Genomic DNA, 20,629 nt, shown 5'->3' on the forward strand with positions numbered 1-20,629 from the left:
TAAAACATTAGTAAATGTGTAAATTGACTGCATGTAGTTATCTTCTGTTAGTAAGTACCGTACATAGTGGTAGTTCTTATGTGCACTCATACACGTCAAAGTTCTCACCCTTCTGGCCATGTCGTAGTGAAGTAACATGCAGCAGAAATTTAATTGCTTTTACTGTATTTGTGTTTCTTCCTACTTTATTACTTCATTTTGCTTTTGCTGCTTGTTCTTAAAAGTGATCAATTGCATTTATTCTGCTGCATTTATTACTGCTTGTTAGTAGCCTGATTAAATTGCAACTGTTCTAAGCCTTTCGGTTTAAGCATTTAGGCTTCTGACCATTTGTATTGCATTATGAAGGTTTGTTGTCTACACTCTTTTGGCAGGAGAGGTAGCTTACATCCTTCTAAGTTGGGAATTGCTGATTGAAGGCTTAGTGTGTCTTATTCTAAAAGTGTGTTAGTTCTGGTTTAAGCACTTGGGCTTCAGGCCAGTTATTTTAAATTAAGAGGATTTGTGGTCTACACTCTTGTGGGAGGAGAGGGTAGCTTCTGCCCTTCTGCGCTGGAAATTGCTAGTTTAAGCCTTATTGTGTTTGCTTATATGAACAGTTGTTTTCTGAAATTTGTTTGCTGTAGCATAGACTAGATTCAGACTTCCTGAATCTAGCTCAGTTTGTATAACTTGAGCACTAAATCAAACCATCTTTTGTTGGAGAGGGTTTCCCTGCACCCTAGTGGGCAGTTAGAATACCTGTGATTGAAGGTTGCTGGAACAGGGCTCAGTTTTGAGCTTTTTTATTGAATTTATTTAAATCAATTTGCTCTCGTTTACTACATAAGCAAATCCAAACCATCTGCTGATCTCTGCAAAACGTAGAATTTTTCACTGTATATTACACTTTTGAACTGCATTTTTTTACCGTATAACTGCTTGTTTGAACTTTTTTTGAAATTGTTCCACTTTGTTTACTATAGCATAGACTAGATTCAGACCTGCTGAATGTAGTTGTGTTTGCATAAGGTGTGACACCCCACTACTGGACCAGTAATCAATGAGCCTCAGTCCTCACCACTGACAGCAAATGGGGATCTACACTGAGAGGATAATGGGTACAAATACAGTATTTCCAGATGCAGCTCTCTGCATCATCCAATTTTCCTTAAGAGCACACAGAGACCACCGTCAGTCTGGTTTCTCCAGATCCCCAATAAGACTTCCCACTGGTACAGCTGTAGAGTTGAGATCTCAGCTGAGTGGACAGAGAGGGTGCTGGAGGTCTTGGTTTGGCCAGTTAGTGCTTTGTGTCCCTGCCTTAGTAGCTGACAAACTCACTTTCTTTGAGGTTTGATTTACACATGCTCACAAAAACACACCTGGGAAAGGCTGGCACAAGTTTACTAGCTATACCCCCTTTTGCCCAGACTATAAGGTTGTTATCACTGCCACCAGCCAACTCCTTATCAGCTACTTTAAGGCCCTTAATAAATGGTGTCCAATCTTACTGTGTAATATTAATATTAATACAAATGGTAGTTTGACCAACAGCAAGGCTATTAGGAGTGGCCCACAGTGTCTAAATATGCAAGTACTCTCAGAACTCGAATATCTTTAGACAGATCAGCCACAATAACTAACTGTCTTTCGGCTTTTCCCGGTTAGGGGTCGCCACAGCGGAACTCCGGTCCGCTAATGATTGGCAGTAGATATTTACATGCTGGCTTGCCGGGCCTAACACACAACCTTCAATAAAGGAATGCCCATTCACGCATGTCGACACACAAAAGATGCTCTAACTGAGAATCGAACGTGCAACGTCTAACTGTGAGGCGACAACGCTACCGCAGCACCACCACCGCAGTCAGCCACAATGAAATGTTTAAATATATTTAATAAATAATAAAAGAACAAGACAATACTAAATATATATTTACAGTGACATCAGAGTTCAAAATCACAGGAAATGTTTACAACATTTGCAGGACAGTCTCAAATAAATTAATAAAAATATCTAATCTAAGCTTTGCTATATTCTGGAGAGTTATTATTCCATATAAACTTAATTACAGAGCAAGGCAAATGTGGTGAATGGATCTTCTAGTTGTTGTCAGGTCAAAGATATAATACAGAATGCCGTGACTCTCTCAGAGAGATCTCAAATTAATATCTCAAATATTATTGCTGGGAGAGCTTGCAGAATGACATAATTTCTTATCTGACTCTATCCCAGGTTAAACCCCCCACTGCTGAAATCTGGCAATATTTAGCCTCTACCTGTAAAAATACATAAACCTCAGATCTTTGGGCAGATGCAGGAAGTTGTAAAACAATTGCATTCCTTCACATTTCAAAACTAGTAATTACTTCACACTAAAGAAAATACAGAAAGTTCCCTAGTTTTAGATTTGCCTCCTTGTTGCATTGAAACTGAAAGATATATTTTTATGGCCTAGCCATAAAGCAATTTAATTTCAGTTATTTTTCTGAAGTTAACATCCTATATTCCAGTTTCCAGTGTTACAACACATACATCTAAGCAGTTAAATAGTGCATGTACATTTCTGTTCTTTTCCATTAGGGTACACTGTGGATACATTTCAAGCACATGATACACATGACATACTGTTCTAATACATTTGTAACACAAGTATCTAGTATTTATCATGTTGATATTCACAAATGACACATAATTATGTACAAAATTTGAGATAGCTGTGCTGGCAGTATCTCACTTTCGTCATATAAGGTAAGCACTTAACCAGGCCATCTTTTGTTGGAGAGGGTTCCCCTGCACCCTAGTGGCAGTAGTATACTGTTAGAACTCATTTGTTTGAAGGCTGCTGGTACAGGTCTCAGTTTTGAGTTTTTTTATTGGTTAATTTGTTTAAATTAGTTTGCTGTCATTTGCTACATAAGCAAATCCAAGCCGTCTGCTGATCTCTGCAAAACATAAGCAGAATTTTTCACTGTATATTGTACTTTTGGACTGCATTTTTACCATATCGCTGCTTATTTGAACTGTTTTTTATTTGTTCTGAAATTGTTGTACTTTGTTTCCTGTAGCATAGACTAGATTCGGACTTGCTGAATCTGTTTGTATAACTGGAGTATTAAACCAGGCCATCTTTTGTTGGAGAGGGTTCCCCTGCACCCTTAGTGGCAGGAGCGTGCAGCTAAAACTCATCTGATTGAAGGTTGCTTGAACAGGCTCAGTTTTAAGCTTTTTATTGTTTAATTCATTTACATCAGTTTGTACTTGTTTGAAACATAGCACCACGTTTATACATCGCTCACCACCTCACAGTGTTGGGCACCACTGGTGGTTATAGATGCAAACACTTTTGCCTACAAATTTTCCCTTAGTACTCTGCTGATGCTCCATTGGTGAAGTCTTGTGAGTGTCCCTCACTGACAGGTGATGCATTCAATGAAGTTTCTGAGGTACCAACATAGATCCTACCCACTAGCCCTTCATATTTTTTGGCCACTTCTCCTGTCCTCTACTTTACCTGTTCCTTCCTGTCCTCTCCCTGTTTTCTGACCACAACAACTTACCTAGCATTATGGACGGACAGTTTCTCCAGCCAACCTGGTCAGTATGGGCATCCTGAGGCAATGTAGCAATTACCTTATGTACACTGACAACCCACTTTTTCTAGTCCACACAAATTCATTGTGACAGATGCATCTATTTCAAGAACCTAGAATTGAGGCACTCTCGCTCACCAGTCAGACCATATGATACTGAGCAGATTGTCAGCATGCACACCTCACTTCTTGCACTTACCAAACCAACAACACATAAACCTACATATGTGGAGGTCCTTATGAGAAGCTTACCTAAACATCAGAGACCTCCCAAACAGAAGCACGCTTCACGTAATGCGTCCTCTGCAGACATAGTACACATAATATATCACACACCAGTATCTCACCAGTCAACCCCCTAAGGCATAACACAAAACAAACATCTTAGTCATAGTCAACTCATTTGTGAGACACACAGATATACTTCTCACCAGGCTGGATAAGGAAAATGTCATAGTCAGCTGTCTGTTAGGTGTCAGGATCTGCCACATCTCACACACACTCAAGTCTCTCAACAACAGGCACTGTCATGACTCCATCATAGTCCATGTTAGTGTGAACGACTTGAGACATACCTCCCATGACTATATCAAGAGAGACATGACTGAGCTCTCGGATTATGTGTCTCAGGCATGTATGTCCCTTGCTTTAAGCAGCATTTTACCTTCATCTAGGATGATATGTCAATACAAACAAAAAAATGATTGACTTCAACAATTGTCTTAGGTTCTGGTGTCATTCAAAGGGGATCCAGTATCTGTCAGCCTGGGATGGCATGGTTGACAGACCATGATGCTTTGTCAGAAATGGTCTTCATCTGTCACCCCAGGGATTTTGGTTACTGGCAAGTAGGCAATGTCACAAGAACAAAATTCCCGACGTAAAAATACCCTCTAAAAGCAACCTCAAGGTTATGCTGCTAAACGCTTGGAGTCTTAACCAGAAACTGCATTCACTAGAAGCAGTCTTCACCCTGGAAGATGCTGACATTTATGCAGTCACTGAGACCTGGTTTAAGGCTGTAGAGAGCACTCCAGCTCTACTAGGTTACATTTCCTTCCACACATTCAGGCCACAAACTGAAGGCGTGAGAACTAAAGGAGGTGGTGTATCAATATTCATTAAAGAAAAGTACACCTCTAGATTGGTTAAACAACACAATTCCCTTGAATTACTTCAGGTGCAATTGACTGTATTTAAGACCCATTTTCATGTCATTGCCAGGTATTGGACCCACTCCATGAATAAGGACATCCACTCAGCCTACTTGGATCTACTTGAGTCAATCAAAAAAACAACCAAACACCCTGGTTTTGGATGACTTCAATTATCTGTCCATAGACTGGGTAAATTTAAACATGGTCTAACTCACTTGCCCAAAGATTCCTTGACTTCACTAACTCCAGTAACCTGGACCAGCAGCTGCTTGACACACCCACAAAGGGCTCAAACATCCTGGACCTTGTGCTCACCAACATGGGGGACCACTGCACCACCCCCAATGTGTGGCCATCCCTGGTGAGATCTGACCACAAATCAGTTTCTCTAGAAGTAACTGTAACACAAGAACCCCCCCCCCCCCCCCCAAGCAACAGCTAGACTAAAAAACTTCTCCATGGCCAATTACAACCTCTTGTGATGGCATAAATAGCTTCATAGCCTCTACCCCAGCTGATGGAACAGACACCTATGCTGAATTATAAACCAAAGCAAGATCTCCAAGGAGAAACAAACGTGCCTGGTGGCCAGCTGCCATTAATAGACTATACAATAGGAGAAAGAAATTGCTGTCTGAGATTAGGAAGGAGCAGTCTTAAAACTGGAAACGCTCCCTCCTCACCTTAAACAAATACGACTCATAGTAAAGGCCTTCAAAGCTAACTATGAGTCCAAATTAACTTCCCTAACTAAGGACAACCACAAGACATTCTTTAATTACATCTGTAACCACAAAGACAAGGCCCAGATTTGCGCTAAACACGTAGTTAATGGTACTACATATGTAGAACCTGTGGATATATAAAACCAGCTGGCTGATAGGTTCAGTAAAAACTTCTCTCCTCTGTCCCTGCCACATATACTCCAAAGCATCCCTACCACCTGTTCCCCCCACCTAGCATCTCTGAGGAGCAGATCTTAAATGCCCTCTCCAAGGCCAAAAACACAGCCTGTATGGAACCAGACAACATCCTGGGCTGTGTTCTACATTGGTTAAAACAGGAATTAGCATCACCATTGAGCATGCTTTTCAATCACAGCTTAAGTACTGGCTTCATCCCAGCAGAATGGAAAAAAGCTACAGTAATCCCTTTGCACAAAGGAGGTGCATCCATGGACCCCGGGAACTATAGACCCATTAACCTGACCAGCCTTATTTGCAAGCCCATGGATCATCATGCACCTTTTCAACAAAGATATAGAAAATCTCCAAATGTTTGACACCCCCCCTCCCCCAGTGTGGCTTTGTCAAGGGGAGGTCATGCCTGTTAAAACTTAGTGGACTGGACTACTTCGAGAGAGTCACCAAAGCTCTAGACAAGGGCACATCTGTGCATATGGCATAACTAGACTTAGCTAAGGCCTTTGACACCATCTCCCCACTCAGGCATTATTGATAAACCCATCCAGTGGGAGTGTATAAATATTTGAGACTTGATGAAGGATCAACAATAAAACATGAACAAATGTGAATAAAACTTAAGACTTAAATTAATCCTGAAAATCGCATTGATATCTAGGAAGAAAATTAAAGCTGTAAACCAATTTGCTCTTCCTGTCCTAACTTACAGTTTTGGAGTGATTGACTGGCCCCAAAAGGTGTTGGACAGATTAGACAGGAAAACAAGAAGGAAGCTTCATGCTCATCAAATGACTTATAAAAATCAGTGCATACCAAAATTATATATTCCTCATTCCGAAGGAGGTATCGGCCTCCTTGAAACTGATTACATGTATAGGTCTGCAGTTGTGGGACTGTATACATATCTGCTGACCTCACAAGACCCAAACATAGTGAAAGTATTTAAACACGAGGAGAATAAATCCAAGATGACTTTCCTTCTTAGTCAAGCAGAGGCATATTGGTATCGAGCGGGAATGGAAATCAAACCAGAAGTAGATAAAAATCAGACAGTAACTGAATGTGCCAAAAAACAAAAGAATATAAGATGAAGGATCGGATAAGAAGGCAAGAATTGTGGAAATGCATAAATATAGTTGCAGGTGTAGAAAACTCCTGGAAGAACCTCATGTTGATCAGGACCGAATGCAGGAATGGTTAGGAGAGGCAGATTCGAACCAAAAGATGAAAGGTTAATATTGGCAGCCCAAGATAGTGGTCTCCATATACATTTGTTTACAAAGTCCATTGAACATGTGGGAGAAACAGACAAACGTAAGTTTTGTAAAACAGAAATGGGAACAGTTGCACACCTTTTTGCTCGTTGTGATATACTAATGGCAGAAGGATTGTATACTGAAAGGCATAATCATGTGGCAAGACTGTTGCACTGGGGATTGTGCAAATATTAAAATATTGAAGTAGCCGAAAAACACTGGAAACATGAGCTGCAAATCATCATAGAGAATTATGAAGTCTACATCACATGGGATCAACCATTACCAACAGTTCAAAAGATAAATGCGAGAAAACCAGATATAGTGGTCCATGAAAAGAAGAAAAAAGTAGCACTGATCACTGAAATCGCTACTAGCATCTTCCAAAGCTCTACCATGCAAGACATGAACCTGGAGAAAACAGCCATGAGCCATGTAAACTGCTGACGGAGAGAAAGTCGGCAACTTGTAACTTTACCAACTAGGCGATGATCTGAAACTTTACAAAGGTTTTGAGGGGGGTAGCAGCAGACAAGTGAGTGTAGGGTCTCTGTCCATATCCTTAGCTGCTTGACTGAAGTGATATTGGTAAGCTACAAGGAAAAAGATAAAAACAGAGTTAAAATGAAGTAGTTCCTAGCTTTTTCAAAGTCACAAGTGGTGCTCACCTCCCATGCCCTTGTTCCATTTTACATTTATACTTCACAGTGTTTTTATTGCCCTTTATGGAAACAGCAGTGTAGGGATTTTTATCAGTGTTTTTATCTGCTAGTTATACTGTTTTCTTTAGTTCAGATGAACTTGGAGAGCACTGTTATTAGCTCATGAAGCAAGCAGGAACTAAAACCATTGAGTGGAATTTAAAAAAAAAAAAATGTAAATGTTTATTGCAAGATGCTGCCCAGATGTTCACTGTGAGGGATTCTGGGACTTGTAGTAACTGAAGGTGCCTGTCTAGAACTAAGTGGCATTTTTCTCTTACCATCTCATAAACTCCAGTATACTGAAGGTAACTTGTAGTGGCTTTGCACATGTAATACATACAGAGGTCAGACTGTCAGTTTTTGCAGTGGGTGAAGGAAAGTTCTTTCTACTGTGCGTTTTGTAACACTTAAGTGAAGCAAAATGTTGGCATTATTTATGCTGTTACCCCTGGAAAGAATTTCCTATATAACATGTAGCTTACATTTCGTCGAAACTGACTTGACTAAGCACACTTCCTTGAAAACTCATCTGGTCGAAACTCATTTTGTCAAAAGTGATATATGGCCTTTTCCCCACTGTAGTCCAATCCTGGAGTTAGAATATAAAGTAAGGGTGGGTGTGGGGGCACAGCCTCCCACCTATTTTAAACGTTTTAAACCATAGATATGTATATTGACAAGTGGAATGAACAACTCTTTCAAGAAGACGATATGAACTCAAAATGTGCCCCCCACACCCCCTTTACTTTATATTCTAAGTCCAGGATTGCACTACAGTGGGGAAAAGGCCATATATCACTTTCATCGAAATGAGTTTCGACCAAATGAGTTTTCAGTGACGTGAGCTTTCAGTGAAGTGTGCTTATTGAACTCATTTTCGAACAAATATGTTTTTGACCAAACAATGACATATATATATATATATATATATATATATATATATATATATATATATATATATATATATATATATATATATATATATATATATAAAATGTATGTCAGTTAATCGATTGCACAACTTGCCAGGACTCAGCCAGAGTTTACTAGGAGGTTCCAAACACATCAGAAACAGTAAAAACAACATATTTTAAGGAATGAGCAAGTCCTCTGCACAACCAGGCATTCCCAGCTCGTATCAACACAAGACTGAGATTGCACAACATGGGAAAGAGGAATATTCCTGACCTTACTGTGACCACAGTTGTACAAAGTCACTCTAAAGCACTTTAAAATAATATCCTCCTGCACTACTGCATTACAAAACTCAAAATGTTGCAACCCAAGGATTACATAATAGTTGGGGAAAAAGGAGAAATTCCACAAACCGACTGTCCCATAATCTGTTGGACTAGTTTAAATGTGAATTGAATACAGCACCAGTTCTGTCAAGTGTGCTTACCATCTCATCAGTGACACGCACACACACACACACATACACATATGAATATATATGTGTGTGTATGTGTATATATGTGTATATACATATATGTATATATATGTATGTATGTGTATATATATATATATATATATATATATATATATATATATATATATATATATATATGTGTGTGTGTGTGTGTATATATATATATATATATATATATATATATATATATATATATATATATTACATATACACACACACACACACACACACACACACGTCTATAATATATATATATAGATGATGTGCGCTCATCTGCAAATTTTGACGTTTGAACTGTAGTAGGTCATGCTTGTCACAGGTTAAAATGTACATAGTAACAGCAATAAAAGCACAAATAAAATGTGTGCATTGTATCTGTACTTTTGTGGTGCAGTATTCTGGAAAAAAAATGACAAACATAAAATACAGGCTTTACCACACACTGATCGCCCAGTACTATGTTGTATGTAACATGTCTTTTTGTTCATGCTGTATAATGTTTATTAGAAGTATTTGAACATGAGTTCACAATTGACCATCAACTTTTCTGTATTTTATTAATAAGTGAAATCAGCTTAAGGTTCAGAAATATCTCTTGTGTTTGGCAGTAATTCATATTGTCTGAAAGTTATCACAGTGCAAAGAGAAAAAGTAAAGGCAAAGGAGCAAATAAAATATGTATGGTAAATTGTTTTGACACATGCACTTATTTTTTAACCTGGAAAGTGACCTGGTCTTTCATCGAGTCTTTTCAGATGTGACCGGACAACAAATGTGGTAGTAGTAGTTGCAGTTTTAAATTAAGCAGTAATCCAGTATGTAGTAGGGGAGATTGGTAGTGTCAGGAAATCCGTGTATTGAAGGGTAGAGCATGCAATCTGCACAAGCAGTCACTGGTGTTCTGTGCTAAGGGCCATGTTTAAAAGTAATCCTTTTGAAATATTACACTCTCCTGATTACCAAACACACACAAAAAATGTAGAAAGCAAAAGGAGAGAAAAAAGAAAAGGGAATAAGGTGGAGCAAAATCTGTCATAATTTTAAATATCTTGGCAATAAACTCTTTTAATAAGTTGCACGGGAATCTAATATGCACTTTGTAGCCAGTCTAAGGACATGGGATTCAGCAAATGTTTGGTAGGTTTCAGTTGTCCTGGTTTTAGATGGAGGAGACCCCCAGTCTGTTAAAGGCATCTGCATCATCAGTAGAGGGACAAGTGAAATGGATTTTTTACTGCCACACCTTAAATCAGCCACTGAAAGGGAATTATAGGTAGGTAGTCTGTAGAATTTATTTTTAAGAAATTCCCTTAACATGTTACTGCTGGTATTCTGAACTGATTGTATAATGACTGGGTCATTGTGACTTCCAGAAACTGCTGACTGTGAGCACTTACTGGACATGCTGTTTACTGATCTGCAGATAGAGATCATTAAGGATGCAGTGAGGGCAGTGGCCATTTCAGGTGATAAGGAGACAAACTGGAGCATCAGCAGCAGTCACAGCTGCAGTACTTTTTCAGTGATAGATTCTTAATGTAGTTTTACCCTCATTTCTGAGTGTGCTTCAGAATGTTATAAATGATGCCAGCAGAAGACTGTTAGTCTAATGTGCCCAGCTTCTTCGGCTAACTCCTGTCCATCCTTAACTCCACCAGTCCTGCACCTTGTTGAAAACACCCTCAGTCTTAGCTCTCAACCTCTTCCCAGTCATTTGAGGTTTTTGTCACTCGCTCCCCTTCCAACCCTATCACTATTCTTGCTGCCTTCCTTTGGCTACCTTTTATCGTGGTTTTTATTGCTCTATGTGTGCATTCTCTACAACAAGATGCGATACTCTAGTTGAGGATTCTGTGCTACCTGCTGTAATTGACATTCTTAACTCCTTGTGGCTTGGGTGTCTAATGCTTGTTCTGCAGACCAATATCTGGTTTGCTTTGGGCATTCTATTTAAGTTGTCCCTTTTGATGCGTGACTGTCAGCCATCTTGCTTAGGTAGTTTTCTTGCTCTGTGATGTGAGATTTGATGTTTTTCCGATTGTATTCTTTCACTAAGTTGTGTTTTTACAAGTGTAGTGTCCTGTGTTTGTCCAGATTGACACAGAGATGTCAGTTTTTTTACCAGGTGCATTTTTATTTTTCCCCCATGCCTGCTAACAATCAAGTCACTTCAGTGAAGCCCAGACCTACACTGTCCACACTAGAGACTTAAGGGCAAGCCATCCAGAGGGGCTGCCATCCAGGCAGACATGAGGGTTCTTTGTGCCTTCACCATCACTCATTCCGCCACTTCAATGCTGTGGTGGATGAGAGTCCTCATTCCATGTCCAGGCTAGTCTAGCTTTAAACACATATTGAGGTCAAATTGAGTTCCTTCCTGGTCCCTATGGAATTCCTTGGCTCCATTCCCACCAGTCAGCAAGTCACGTCATGCTGACTAGTGGCCTCATCTCCTATTGTTGATTTGAGCACCTGCATCACTGTAGGGGCTTCCTATGCTCCTGTTTCTGTGCCTACTTGCCCCTTTGCCTACGTCAACAGGGGCTACCATCATTGCCTTAAGACGGCATAGTCTGTCTTTAATTGTAACAGCACATGTTCTTCCAAACCACTGCTTGTATGGAGTATTTTGGCACACTGGAAAACTGCCACACCCTCCCGCTAGGATGGATAAACCATATACTTTGACTCCCATCCTTGTTTGAGTGGCTGTTCCACTTCCCAAGCCAAGATTCCAACATGAGTCATCAGAGTCAAAGTTTTATCACCCTGTACTGTGTAATATGAAGAGCTACCAGTTTTCTTATCACCTTCGCTAGTGTTCCCAGTTTCGTTTTGCTTCTTCCCCCATCCAGTCTTAATCCCCTGGTATGGTATTTTCTTTGAAAACCTGTATTTGGTTTTCCACAGACATCTGAGGTGTGCCGAATGAACAGTACTGGTTTTGGGACTGTTTCTTATGTTATAACTTTAGGTTCCACCCTTTTTTTGATACTTTCCTTGCTGTCTGTTTTCGCATTCTCTTTCATAGTAATTTCCATCCATCTGCATATCCTCCCTCACCCCATAAAGCTTGGCTTCCCTAATAGCCACCTTTTTTTTTTTTTTTTTTTTGTCAAAGGTAATTCTGAAGTCTGGGTAGACCACATCCACTGGATTACACATCTTGACTGTGTTTAACACTGACAGAAATGATTGAAACTCATTTGATCACTTCTGCTGGTGTTAAGTCCATGTGAGATTGTGTAAAATGTAGATGATCTCACTGTTGGTATATATAATTAGTAGGGGGTGTAGGGAGTGCTGGAGGGGCTTGCCCCCTGCAAAAATCATAAGTGTTTTGTTTTTTCACTGTTTTGGCGTTCAGTCTTTTTGGATCGATCGTTAGCTGTTCGAGATTTGTCTACTTTAGTGTTTAAAAGTACATCCTTTTATTTATATGTAATTTTTCTGAGTTTCATCTGAAAAAAATGGTTTGGAAAGGGACAATATATTAATCCTGTGACCAGATAGCTAATATACTGGCCATGGAGCATAGAGCCATAACGGATAGTTGAGATTCTTTTCAGATTGAAAGGACAGATTCAAGGGGGTAAAACTACCATCTAATAAGCTTTACTTGTACACACCATCAGATGTTTTGGAGAGCTGTGGTGCATTTTTTGGAGGGCAGGCAACTTTGAAGTTCTGAAATTTACACAGCAATGGTAAGTATGGAAAAAGGTACTAAAATGGTATTGCAGATGAGTGAAGACTATGAAATAGTGGTGGCTCTAAACAAGGTTCCAAAGGTGATAAAAAGTAGTTTTCAGGTGAAAGGGACATACTGGGAAGTCCCAGATATCTGAAAAAATAGCAGACTTCACGAGTTATGATGAAATACATTTTTGGGTAAGTGAGAATTTAACATGTGGTAAGGTTGCTATACGAGTTACTGTAGACATGTAGGTGAGAGTGTTTAGGAAGGACTGGAAAATAGTGGGCATACTTAGGCTGCAGTATAAGGGTTCCAATATGACCAAGCAGAGGGTTGGAGACATGTCCTTGTTATGTTGATTATAATTCAGATGATTTAGCAGAGAAGGTCTTGTGAACTACCACAAGAGAACTGAAGTCTTGCTTAATAAGTAGCACTGATTTCTGGTATGAGTGCTGCAGCAGACATCTTGATTAGTTTCTGTGACTGAGAGATGCGGAAAGGTATAAGGCTGGGATTAATAAGCTGCGTTTACTTACTTCTGCAGCTTTTATTTGGTACCTTGTGAAAATCACCAGACCAGATGCTGGAATAACAATACACACTGTAAATTACTAGAAGGAAAAGGAAGTAAAAATGAAAGCAAAAAACAGCAATGATTATGTCAATTGAAATGTTGTTACAATTGGCTAAATTATTAAACATTTGATACTTGACAGTTTATAATAAACACAGTTTAAATGAACATGGTTCGAGATGTTTTATTGGTTTCTGTAGGCCACATGCCATCTCTGACAGAATATTTGCTTAGTAGTGATTAAACCATAGCTGTATCAGAAACTGGATGTCATTTAACAGTGTCCTATCAGTTGTCCGAGTGGCCTGAAGAATGGCTTCTTTAACCACTCCTAGATGCATATCCCTGTGTTTTGAAAACAGATCAGGATTACTTTGTTTATTAACTTTATTTTTCTTTTTGTGAAAACAGAAAATAAAACTGCAGGCAGAACAAAATACAGCAAACTGTATTATAACACCAAACACAGGTAATTTACTGTTAATTGGATTAGAAAGGAGATCTGAAATTCCCCACTAGCAACATTTGTATGTACAGTTTAACGTAATCCAAGACACTACATATTTAACCATGAATCCATCTAATTAAATGCATCATTTCTTAAAGTTTCTAATTTAATTTAAAGTTAAGAATCCAGATATGTAGTCAAATGTTATGCATTAGCACCCGATATGGATTGTGCTTTACACACATATCATTATGGACCTCATAAATAAAGGCATAGGTGATCTCCAGACCTTGGACCCTTTCCAATTTGGTTTCATGATCCTGCCTGTTAAATCTGGTGGATTTTTTTGAAAGTGTGACCAAGGCCATTGATGACGGCAAATCTGTGCACGCAGCATACCTCAACGTGGCAAAAGCTTTCAACACAGTCCCACATTCAGGTATTACTGATAAACTTATCAAACCGAATGAAAATCCCTTTGTTGTAAGATGGGTTGGCAACTGGCTCACAAACCGGACACACACTATCAAAGTGGGTGACTCCACATCAACCAGCAGATACAAGTGGGGTGCCACAGGGGTCAGTGCTAGGCTCCCCGCTGTTTGGTATATACTTCTCAGAAGTTCAGGTCAAAACTAAAAGGTTGTGGGGTTTGCAGATGACTGCAAACTAGGTGCAATCGTTGAATCCCCAAATGATGTCACTATACTCCAGGAGGGTCTCACTCAGATCAACGTCTAGTGTAATAGTCACGGTCTCAAAATGAATGCAAAGAAATGCATAATCATTCCCTTTGGCACAATTAATGTCCTCTCACATTATCAAATCAACAATACCCTAAATACCCATGAAATGGTAAGGGATCTGGGATCACAGGTTGACCATGACCTTAAACTTCGACCACCATGTGTCTGCCATTGTAAGGAAAGCTTTCCACGTAGCTCACTTGAGTAGTAAACGCATCGCCTCAAGAGACAAACAAGATGTTCTTCGTGTTTCACTGTTGCAGTCATCACATTTGGGATATCTGCTTGCAATAGCCCTCAGTCGGCCTGATTATCAAAGTCTTGGGTCCTGCATTGATTGCTGTCTCATCTTCCATGACGTCAGGTAGTCAGGGGTATAAAGCATGCATCCGATGCCATTACATCAGTCTTTCTTGCTGTGCGGTGCCTGAAGCAGAAGCAGTTCGCAAGTGCCGGTCGGCTGACTTCTGAAATTTTTGTTTTCGAATTTCAGAACCGAACTCTTCAACTAAAGCTAAGTACCCCGTTGGGGAAACTTTTTCATGCTGTAAAACAATGTCAGTAAAAGTCAGTAATTGTATTTCTTGTGGAAAGCAAATGCCTCCTAAAGATTTTCATTCGTACTGTATTCCTTGCCTAGGCCCTGACCACGATGTACCTCACTGTCAGTTTTGTGCCTTGTTTAAACCATGAACTATTCGTCATCGGTACTATTTTGCTTCTAAATATTTTGGTACTCTGTTCAATTATTCAGATATGTCTTCGGTAAACCACCTAACTACCGACATTCTGAAAAAACGCAAAGATGAAGACAGAGACAGGCTGCCTAGGTCAAAGCTGCCGACGACGCTTCTCCTAAGCTAGTCACCAGTTCTCCGGTACTCAGTGAGGTGCTTTTGCAGCCCCTGAATAGCTGCTACTTCAGATTCGCAGGCCTCTACTGAGACCCATTCGGAGTCCGGTATGCCGTGAGATGCTTCAACTGTGGAACCTGTAGATGTCTCTACCGTGGATGGGTCCGGAGCCGCTGTGCAGGCACCGGCTTCTGAGGTCTATTCAGACCTACTGACTTGCATATTAAACCAACGCCATCTTCTTCTTCTAGGCCTAAAACTCGAACCATGCCTAGGAAACTGATGCCCAGACCGCATGGTCAGGCCTCTATGCCTAAAAAGCAAATGATAAGAATGGCTGAAGACCTTATTACTTTAATCAGGGGAAGCCAACCTTCACCCTCTGAGAGACCTAGGACTGAATTTGCTTATGAAAATTCTGACCAGGATTTTGAAATTCCTGTCTCCTCTGATGACCAGGATTTACCCTTATCTACCTATGAGGATTCTGATGCAGAGGATTCTATTCCCTCTACTTCTCCCCCAGAGGATTTTTCTTTTGGTGAAACTTTGCATACTGTTAGGGAGCATTTGCACTGGGAAAGCCAGGATTACTCTGATTCTAAAAAGAAGCTTAGAGATTTCTTACTCCTGCCCCAGCACAGGCCTTTAGCTATGCCTCCTGTGCTGGACATTGTTGATTATGCCTTTTTGGAATCTAGCTTGGCCCCTGACTCTTTACCTCCTGTTGCCAGAAAACCTGATAGATATTACAGGGTTCCTGATTCTCACAAGTTTCATTTTAAAAATCCTACTGCGGATCCTGAGACCATTTCACAGGGATCCAAGGGCATTAAGGCTACTACTGCCAAAAATCCTACCCCCTCTGATAGAGATTCTAGAGCCCTGGATAGATGGGGTAAGAAGGTATACACCTCTGCAACCTTGGCCATCAGGGCCTTAAATTGCCAGTTTCATATGTTAAAGTATCAGCAGTATACTATAGGATTGCTTAAACAGAAAATGATGTTGGTTCCTGATTGTGCTGAAAATAAGGATTTACAGGATTTAATGCATTCTGCTAAACAGTTTGGAAAACATATTTTTCAATGTGGTTTTGATTCACTAGAGGCATCTTGCAGGGCTGCTGTCACCGGATCTGTACTTAGAAAGCATGCTTGGCTTAAGGAACAATCTTTGCCAGATCATGTTAAAACTAAATTGCTGGATGCTCCCTTAAATCAGGACCACCTGTTTGGCGACAAAGCAGAAGAAGTTCTTAAAAAGATGGAGGAAAAAGCTAAATCTATGCAAACTGTTAGATTTCTTACAAGTGCAGCCTCCTAGATTTAGTAGGCATTGGCCCTCAAAAAATTGGTCCTTTCCTGCCTCTTCCAGGCCTTCTCAGTTCAAACCCAGAACCAGCAGAACACCCAGGTTTCAGTCCCAGGGTACGCACAGAACTAAGCAGTGGGCGGCTCCCACTTCCAAATCAGGGAGTAGTAAGACATCCCCCCTATGGTAAGCTGTCTCAATGACTTTAAAACTTCCAAGCACTTCTCAACTGACTGCTCCTTTAGGGGGAAAGATTGTTGTGCAAGCAAAAAACTGGGAACTCATTACCCAGGGCAAATAGGTTTTAAACATAGTTTCCCAATGATACAGATTTCACTTCCACACATTACCAACCCCAAAAGGTTGGTCAGATCTACCCCCAAATCAGTGGGCAGAGGCTCAAAAGCAAGTACTCTCTCTCTTAAGATTAAAGGCTATTCAGACTGTACCAGAAGAGGAAAAGGGACAAGGTTTCTACTCAAGACTTTTCCTGGTACCCAGAAAAGACAACTCATGGCATCCTATCCTGGACCTGTCTATCCTAAACACCTTTTTGGTGATTCCAAAATTCAAGATGATAACTCTTCACCAGTTTGCTTCCCATGATAGGCAAAGATGCCTGGTTGGCAACACTGGATTTAAAAGAAGCCTACCTGCACATCCCAGTCAGGGAATCTTGCAGAAAATACCTACGCTTCAAAGCAGGCTGCATGCCCTTTGGCTTATCTACTGCACCCAGGGTATTCACAAAGTGCCTACCTCCAGTCATTGCATTTTGCAGGCAAAGAAATATTCAAATATACCCATACCCAGACGATTGTCTAATTCAGGCAGAAATCCAGGACATACTTCTGAATCATCTGGCATTTGTACAAAAGGTGTTAACTTGTCTGGGGTACACCATAAACAAAAAGAAATCACAGATGGTACCCTGCCAACAAATTATATTCCTGGGAGCAAGCTTGAACACAACTTCCCAGATGGCTTTCCTCACGCCAGAGAAACAAATTCATTTGACAACTTACTTCAAACTAGTGGCCACAAAAAACATGCTATCTGCAAGGCAAATACTGCAAGCCTTGAGGTTCATGGCCTCGTGCATTTTACTAATTCCATATGTAAGACTTCATATGAGGAAACTACAATGGTATCTAAAAAGCCTGTGGTGTCAACATTCTCAGGATCTAGAAGGAATGATTCCTATCATACCTTGCCTACGGTTAGAATTCCTTTGGTGGGCAGAGGCTTGCCACCAAAACAAGGGACTACCATTCACTCTACCCCCTACCACCCAAGCCCTAACAACAGATGCATCAGACTATGCATGGGGGCCTCACCTGGCAGGAAAGTGCATTCAGTGCAAATGGAACCCAAGTCAAATGCACCTGCATATCAGTCAAAAAGAAATGTTAGCTGTACAGAACGCCCTGACAGCTTTCAAGGACCACATTCTTCCAGGACAATTAATGGTAAAGACGGACAACACCACTGTTATGTTTTACACAAGCAGGGGGGTACCCATTCCTACCCCCTCTGCAGACTAGCCATGGCTCTGTGGAACACAGCCTTGAGCTACCAAGTTCATCTACAGGCTAAATTCCTGCCAGGAAAATTAAATACACTGGCAGACGAACTAAGCAGAAATCTCATGGACCCACATGAGTGGAAACTGGAACCAAAGATTTTCAACATGTTGATCAACAAATGGGGGATCCCAGGTATAGATTTGTTTGCCTCCCCCCAGAACTACCAATTGGACAAATTCTGCACAAGGACTCCCCACAAACAAGCTTGGAAAGTGGATGCTCTGTCCTTCAGCTGGAAAAATCTATCAGTTTATGCCTTTCCTCCTCTGCCTCTCCTCTCCAAAGTACTACTAAACTAAAGATCAAACAGGACAAACCAAGAATGATACTGATTGCACCAGACTGGCCACACCAACACTGGTACCCCCTCATGCACAGTGTCATAGCTGGCCCCATGGCACCTACCTCAGACACCTACCCTGCTGTCTCAGCAGGAGAGCCAGATTCTGCACCCCCCAGCTTCAAACCCTGAACCTGGCAGCTTGGCTTATTACCTAATCTCTCCATTACCATCCCTCAGTAAACAAGTGCTGGATGTCATTTTGGAGGCAAGGAGGCCTAGTACTAGAAAATCTTATGCTGAAAAATGGAAAAGATTCTGTGCCTGGAACCAAACTCAAGGGATGGCTACAGCAGCACCCAATTTACCTCAGATTCTTCAATACTTAACTGAGATGCTTCACAAGGGCCTTTCCTTTTCCTCCATCAAAATTCACGCCTCAGCCATTTCAGCTCATTACAACACAGAACCACCCCTCTTTTGTCACCCATTGCTCAAGCAGTTCTTCAGAGGGGCCAAAAACTTAAAAACCACCCAGGAGAGCCCCAACTCCAGCCTGGGACCTTAATTTTGTATTGGAAAAACTCTCTCTTCCTCCTTTTGAGCCAGCTGCAACTGCAGAGTTAAAATTCCTTTCTTGGAAAACAGCTTTTCTTTTAGCAATCACTTCAGCAAGAAGGGTATCTGACTTACAGGCCCTTATGGCAGTGGAGCCTTTCATCATCTTTCATGCGGACAGGGTGTCCCTCAGGACCAGTCCCTCTTTCATGCCCGAGGTGGTATCCAGTGTGGCTCTTACTCAGTCCATTCATTTGCCAACCTTCTTTTCTAATCCACAGAGCAAAGGGGAACGGATACTGCACTCCTTAGATGTGCACAGACAACTTAGATTTTACTTGGATTAGGACTAAACCTCTAAGGAAGTCTGAACAACTGCTGGTGGCATTTGCTGCAGGGGCAGAGGGGAAGGCTATTTCAAAACATACCATTTCTAAATGGTTAGGCCATTGCATTCATTTCTGCTATAAGCACCATGGAAAACCTATCCCACAGGGGATTAGACCCCATTCAACCAGGGCTGTATCAATCTCTACAGCCTTTCTCAGAGGTGTCCCTACCAGAGACATCCTAGAAACTGCTACCTGGAGTTCTGTACATACTTTCACCAAGCATTACCATTTGCCAGTTTTCTTTAAATCCAGAGCTGGCTTTGCCACTGCAGTCTTGCAGGGCCTTATAGCTGGTCCTAATGCTATTTAAATTCCTCCTCCTATCCTTAGCTTTGGGAATCTACCCAAATGTGATGACTGCAACAGTGAAACACGAAGAACATAGTACAGTTGTGTACATTCACCATAAATGTAGATGTTCGAGTGTATTCACTGTTGCAGTCCTGATTACCCTCCCTCCAACCCCCTGACTTCTTTTGGCTATACCTGTATTCTCCTTTACTATACTTAAAAGCTTTTTGGTGTATTTGCTTTTTTTGTTGGAGGTATAACCTTGTGTATATATATATATATATATATATATATATATATATATATATATATATATATATATATATATATATTTAATTACTTCCCATTAAGGGGGGTACCTGACATCTGGGGCAAGAAAAACTGATGTAATGGCATTGGCTGCATGCTTTATACCCCTGACTACCTGACGTCACGGAAGATGAGACAGCAACAGACGCAGGACCCAAGACATTGCTTGCAGTAACCCTCAGTCGGCCTGATTATCAAATAACCCAAATGTGATAACTGCAGCAGTGAATACACTCGAACATCTACATTTATGGTAAGTGTACACAATTGTACTTTATAAACCCCTATACTCATCACTTATCTGGCCCATAATTGAGTATAAAGCCCCATTCGGTATGTACCTTACTAAGCACCTGCAGTAATTAGAGAGACCTCAGAGGTTTCTAACAAAGATCAAGGGCCTCTGGCATGTGCCTTACACGGATCGACTAAATTCCCTGTCACTGTACTCTGCATCATGTAGACTTCTTAGGGTAGACTTATGCTTGGCCTACAGAACAATCCAAGACCCAAACCTAATGAAATTAATGCA

This window comes from Protopterus annectens, chromosome 4.part0 (genome assembly GCF_019279795.1).
Source record: "Protopterus annectens isolate FY-2018-M chromosome 4.part0, PAN1.0, whole genome shotgun sequence".
In the NCBI taxonomy this organism is placed as follows: Eukaryota; Metazoa; Chordata; order Ceratodontiformes; family Protopteridae; genus Protopterus; species Protopterus annectens.